This window comes from Molothrus aeneus, chromosome 19, assembly GCF_037042795.1.
Source record: "Molothrus aeneus isolate 106 chromosome 19, BPBGC_Maene_1.0, whole genome shotgun sequence".
Taxonomy (NCBI): domain Eukaryota; kingdom Metazoa; phylum Chordata; class Aves; order Passeriformes; family Icteridae; genus Molothrus; species Molothrus aeneus.
This window is the reverse complement of record NC_089664.1, coordinates 9,138,021-9,144,168: the sequence shown is the minus strand read 5'-3', so window position 1 is coordinate 9,144,168 and position 6,148 is coordinate 9,138,021. Positions and strand designations below refer to the sequence as shown.

General features: G+C 38.7%; 1 long non-coding RNA gene across 1 annotated transcript; it reads right to left on the bottom strand.

Annotated features, from left to right (window-relative positions):
* Positions 1 to 3,543: 3,543 nt before the first annotated feature.
* On the bottom strand, positions 3,544 to 5,424 carry LOC136564792 (uncharacterized). The gene is made up of 4 exons (XR_010784754.1): positions 5,244 to 5,424; positions 4,538 to 4,879; positions 4,055 to 4,198; positions 3,544 to 3,639 (listed from the first exon to the last, which is right to left on the bottom strand). It is a non-coding gene; the product is annotated as an uncharacterized lncRNA (long non-coding RNA).
* Positions 5,425 to 6,148: the final 724 nt, after the last annotated feature.

Below are 6,148 nucleotides of genomic sequence, written 5' to 3'. Positions count from 1 at the left end.
CGGCGAGCGTCCCGTGTTCCTTGGAGGAGCCGGGATTGTCCGTGTTCCTGAGGGGACCGTCGCGTGTCCCCTGAGGGGATCGGGAATTGTCCCATGTCCCCTGAGGGGAGCGGGGACTGTCCGTGTCCCCCAGGGAAGCAGGAACCCCCCGGTACCCCCGAGGGGAGCAAGGACTCTCCGTGTCCCCTGAGCGCTACAAAATACGGAATTTATATTTTTTTATTAAAAAAGAATGTTCTTTGATGTTAGATTCAATCAGCGAAACAGAGAGCAACGAAGAAGCTCCAGGCGTTAGAGAAGCGCTCGTCACCGGTGGCCACGCACAGGAGCAGGTTGCCCAGGAGGGTTTGGAGTCTCCCTCACCGGAGATGTTCCAGAGCCATCGGGACACGATCCTGGCTCTGGGATAACCCTGCTGGGCCAGGAGCTCGCACTGCCGGACCCACTGTGGTCCTCTCTTGTCTTACCCAGTGTGGCCTTCTGAGATCACTCGGTGGCCAAATTTATGTGATAATTTATATAGAAAGAAAAGTTTGAGCTTCACGAGTCTTCTCGCTGAGCAGAGATGAAAGCAGGGCAGCCTTTGGGTCGAGAGCTCTTTCATCTCTAAGCACTTCTCTCGGCAGGGAAGAGCCTCTCCTCAGACTGAAGCTCTGATAAAAGGCTGTGTGTAGGTGGTTTGATAGAAGCTCTGTTCTTTCCATAAATTCAGGATGAGCACTAGTCATGGATTTTAGCACCTTTTCACTCTGGCCCACTATGGAAGTCTCCTTTCATTTCTAAATACAGGCTCAAGAATTTTCATTACTTTAACGAGAAGCAGAAACCCAACAACGTCCCCAGAGAAGCGTTTCAGAGGATTTTAAAACTCAGATAATGAAAGACTGAGGTCTCTGAAAAGATAATACTTGCTTCTGTTGCTCACAAACACTTCTTTTAATCCTTGAAGAACAAGTAGGGAACAAAGGGGTTTAAATTCTTAATTCGGGCCCACTGGGGGAGTTCAGGGTTAGAACTTAATTAATCATTGTTTGTGGCCAACAACCCACAAACAGTACAAGAGTAAAATTCTGCTACTTCTGCTTTTTCCTGACCCTTTATTTTATTTGACCATTAAATCTAAAATGGTTCAAACACATCTTATGGTCCATATCCACAGCTACAACCTAAATGATTCTCATATCACAGCCCAGCTTTAGGCTTTTCTCTATTTTTTCTGGGTACAACAAGCAACAAAATAGATGGTTACAATAGCAGAACTACAATGGCTTCCAAGAATTGAAAAACCTTGTAGCAGCTGCTAATTAGGATTTTAAAAATCTGCAGTGCCTAAGATATTTTAGAGCACATTTTATTTAGAAGAATTGTTAAATGTATGAAGATGAAAGAGATGGATTACAGGAGAATTAAATGTAGGGTTTAACTGAGAAATAATCATTTTCTATGAAAGATAATGACTCCTCTTGAGGCTAGTATCAAGATTTATTGACCCAGGAGGTTAATATTGATCAAACCCAAGGCAAACAAAATATTAGACCTTGAAGGAGAGTAATCTTGATATTGAAGCCTTGCCACTGAGTGAACAGGTCAATATATCTGGGTGCCAGAATCTCAGGTTTTGAACACAGAATGGTGGAGGATATTAAACATGTCTGACATGTTCTGTGTACACACTTTTTATTCTCATCAGCAGGAGGTACTTTATAGCTGTGTCCTTCCCTGCAGAGCACCGTGTGAGGGTTCAGGCTCCACTCACAACACTCACTGCAAATCTGATGGGTCTCTGCCTCAGCTGTAACATAAGGCTAAAATCAAACAAGTCCTTCGGCTATTTATTCATGTCTAAGTGATATTTTTAATAGATTTCATTCCAAACACAGGGAGCCTGCTGCTGCAAAACCAAAGTGAGAATAAACTGAAAAGCCAGAGTGCTGCAATTTATAGATTGGTCATTGTATGCAACACTTTAGGTCCAGGAGAAAAAAAAATGGAGTTAAATTCTGCTATAAACTGACAACAAGAAAACAAGTAACTTATGTGGATTAACTAATCAATGAGGATAAAGTCAGAGACAAAGAAAAGTACCACTAGAGACATGAAAATAGTTTATAGGGCAAGAACATCAGTTAAGGCACTGGGGGCAGAAGTTGCCTTTTTATTTCTGTTCATATGGCAACAAGCAAAGGAGGGTTTAATGTGCCCAGCAAAAATGCACCCATTCACTGCTGAGAAAAACAGTGTGCACAAGATAATCTGCAATTGTAACTGATTGCAGTACAAATAAATAAACAAAATAAGCCACTTGTATAATATTTTATTCAGAAAACAAGTACAAAAAACAATTAAGTCAACACTATTTAAAAATACAAACATAAAATGTCTTTCTATTCCCCCAAGCAGCTTTTAAGTATTGTATTTTTAAATCTTAAGTTTATCTATAATTTATCTTTATTGATCCTGATTTTAATTTTATTGAAAGACACTCTGAATGAGTAGGATTGGAAAAAAGCTGATCTCTTTACAATCAATTATTCAATAATAAACAATTTCTGAATTCCAGTAAGAAATATTTGCACAGCATTTATTTTAAAAAGAACTAACAAAAATTTGATTTTCTCAGTACAGAATAAGTGGGACCACAGCAATTAGCACTGTGAACAATTACCATGCTGAGGAAATACTTCTATTTCCTTGTCAAAATCCTGATTTTTCCAGTTTTACCAATACAAAAAGAGTATTGATTTCCTCTCTTTTGTCTGTTAAAGTACATTCTCAGCACCCCACATTTAGATATTATAAAATTTCAATGGGCTCCTGTGAATTGCATGATAAATAACCCAATTACAGGCACTCATCTAATTGTTAGGAATTGAAGGTGCTGATAGAAAAATCTCCAATTTAAAGTGCATCACATCAGTATTTGCCTCATTTGCATAAAATTATAGACATTTAACCTGATTGTCTGGCTCCAGGTCCTGCCATTCCCTGTGCCAGCTCTCTGAAGCCATCTCCAAGCTCCTTTTAACCAGTTCCACAGTGGATTAAGACAGAAAAGATGGTGCACAGTCACCTTTCAAACAGGCTTTTTTCAGGTAAATCTTATTAAGAACTCTGATTGTATCAAGGATCAAGCTATCAAATATGGCTTCAGTCATCCTCATCTTCACTCTTAATTCATCATCACCATAGGAAGTCCACTGAGATTCTTCTTTGCGAAGCTCCTGGATCTAAAATATAGCATGGAAACAAATTTTTACTTCAAAAAGAAGAGTTTCACAAAAATACTGAGACACTGCACATAATCCGACAACTTTACGTCTGCATCATTTTTTTTTTTTAATTTAAACCATTCACAAGAACTAGAAATACTGGATTATTAATTCAATTTTTTAAAAGGGCAGTAATTTGAAGTTCTGAAGTTAATTTCAGTAAATGTGATTCTCACAACAGGATGAGAATTTCTAGTTTAAATCTAGAGGAAATAAACAAATCCCCATTGGAAATTCTGCTTACCAGAATAAGGTCCACTCTGTCTCTCTTACAGTTTCCATACTTGGTCATATTTAGGACTTTTCTTTTCATTTCTAAGTCATTCTTTTCCAGGTTCATTATTTTAATAATTTCACCCTGAACAAACGTCTACAAAATAAAGAAGGCTGAAAAGAACTCTCCTCATAAGAATTCTGGTGCTGTGAAGGTTCCAGATGAGTGACAGGTGCCAGTGTGAAGATCCAGAAACATCCCCAAGTTTAGGGGGACTGATCTAGAGGTAGCTGATCAATACTGGCCAGCCAACACATTTTAATCATAATATTAGACACAAAATAGTCATAATTAGGAGAGTTTAAAGGCCCATTCCCATTCTTAACTCTATACATATGGAATATTTTTACTATTCAGCTCAGTCTGTATTTATTCAGGCATTTCAGGGTAATACTGTTTCTTCTCCCATCACCTCAGTTACATTGTCATATTCCTCCCAAAATTCACATTTATTTTTGCAATCTCTGCTCTTTTCACTCTTGTTCCTGTACTTTACATTGCCAGAACATACCTTGACATCACTGACATCTGTCCTTCTGCAGAGATGCCTGGAACAGGGAGATCCCACATTTTTTTCCATCCATGGGAACATATTTGGCTTTGCAGTCACTTGATATTCTGCACACAGCAACTCATGGCTCAAATCAAATATAACCTGTAACAAACTCAGCAGGACACTGAAGTCAGGAAAACTGGATTCCAGTCCCCAGCTTCCCATGGAACTTGGCTTTCCCTGAACAGACCCAAACAGACACTGGGGCAGGTGTCCAAGGGCGCATGGTGGAACTCTGGCAAAACTCTGAAATCTCTGCAAGGACATTTATTCTACTGGAATTATTCTGCAGCAAATTGCAACATACTCCTGGTGGTACCTTTCAGTGTTCCTTTAGTTATATTTAGTGTTAGCTACTGGAATAACATTAAATATTAGCTAATATGATGCAGCCTCCAGAACACTACAAAAATTAATTAACAGTTAGTGCTTTAAAAATACCTGATTATACATCCTCTTGCTTTCTTCTGCCAAATCATTCCCTGGGAGATCACTATATTCCAAGTACTTTGGCACATTGATATTCCTGAAATTTGATTTTATGTTCTCTGGGGTCCATAATTCTTCCACAGCATATGCAGACAAATTTTTAACAGAAGAACTGTTATGTGGTATCACAAGAGGAACTTCCACAGTTTTCTTCCAAGGAGCTGAGTGCCACTGGTCTAATTTGTACAAGTGTTGCTTTTGTGTCTGTCTCACCAGCATGTTTTGGTCAGAATTAGGCTGATCAAAATCTTCAGAGCTTCCAAAAACACCAGCATCAAGGATTTTTAAAAGGAGCTTCAAGAGAGGAAAAGAAAAGACAGATATATTCCATCTTTTCAGAGGTATTGAGATTATTAGCAACTGGTCAAGCTTACACTTAAAACCATTTTATTCATGGGCTCCAAGAAAGCTTACTGATGCATTATTGAAGAATCCAATAAAGAACTCCCATTTTCTTTGTTTGGACCATACATGTACTATCCAATGGATACTGAATAATTCCTGAAATAAGGAATGGGTCACATGAAGTGAGCAATCTACTTCCTAGCATTGATATAATTTCTCTGGATGATGAAAAACTGGGCCACACAAATTCTTGCCTCTATAGACCCAGCTTCAGCACCAGCAATTGAAATAAAAACTTTCTCACTATACTTACAGGCAAAGTGGTTGGAGAAGTCTCTGGAGATAAATGAAGTATCTTGTCTGTTTTTGATCTGTGTTTTCTTTTAATCTTCTTATATTCTTTAACTGCATCATCTATAAATTTAGTTACAATTCTGTCTGTTACTGTGTGACAACCATGAATGCAAAGCGTATCAAAATCACCCAGTGAAACATCAGAAACCTTTGCTGATGGCTCAGATAAGGCAGCAACTGAATTTTCTTTGAGGGGAAATGGTTTCTGATTGTCTTCTTGCCTCAGGCCTTTGCCATAATTCATCATGTCTTTTTCAAAGGCACTTTTATATTTGTGTTGAGCTGTTTCAGAAAATGCAATTAAAATGTCAAACAGAAGTTTTTTACTGAGCTCACTTGCAATATCATCAGCAAGTTTAATTCTTTTCTGATCCTCTACCAAGCAACAAATATTTTTGCTTGTGTTTACCTCATCTGTCTTGTTTTTCTTTGGAAGAGCATCTGCAAATATTGTTTGTTTTATTTGTGCCAGTTCTGGTTTTTCTTTATCTGATCCCAAGCACATTAAGTTCTTTTGATAGAGGAATTCATTACAGTTACACTGGTTGGAATGGGGAAATTTTTGCCCTTTTCCACACAGCAAGGCACTCTGTAAACCAGACTGGTTTTCTTTCACTTCTGAACCTCCTGCACTGTTTGTATCTTCTGCTTTCTCCTCTGCAAACCCCACTCTCTGCTCATCATCTTCAGAATATTTGCAGTCTCCGTTGAGGGAGTCATCATCATCATGGAAGGAGTCAGAGTCTTCATTCCCCATGTAACTGGAGCTGTTTTTGTTAACCCCAAACAGGTGTGAAATCTCATCAGGTCTGACAAAGACCCCGCAGTGCTGAGCGCACTCAAAATACTTCACCCCTTCATAAG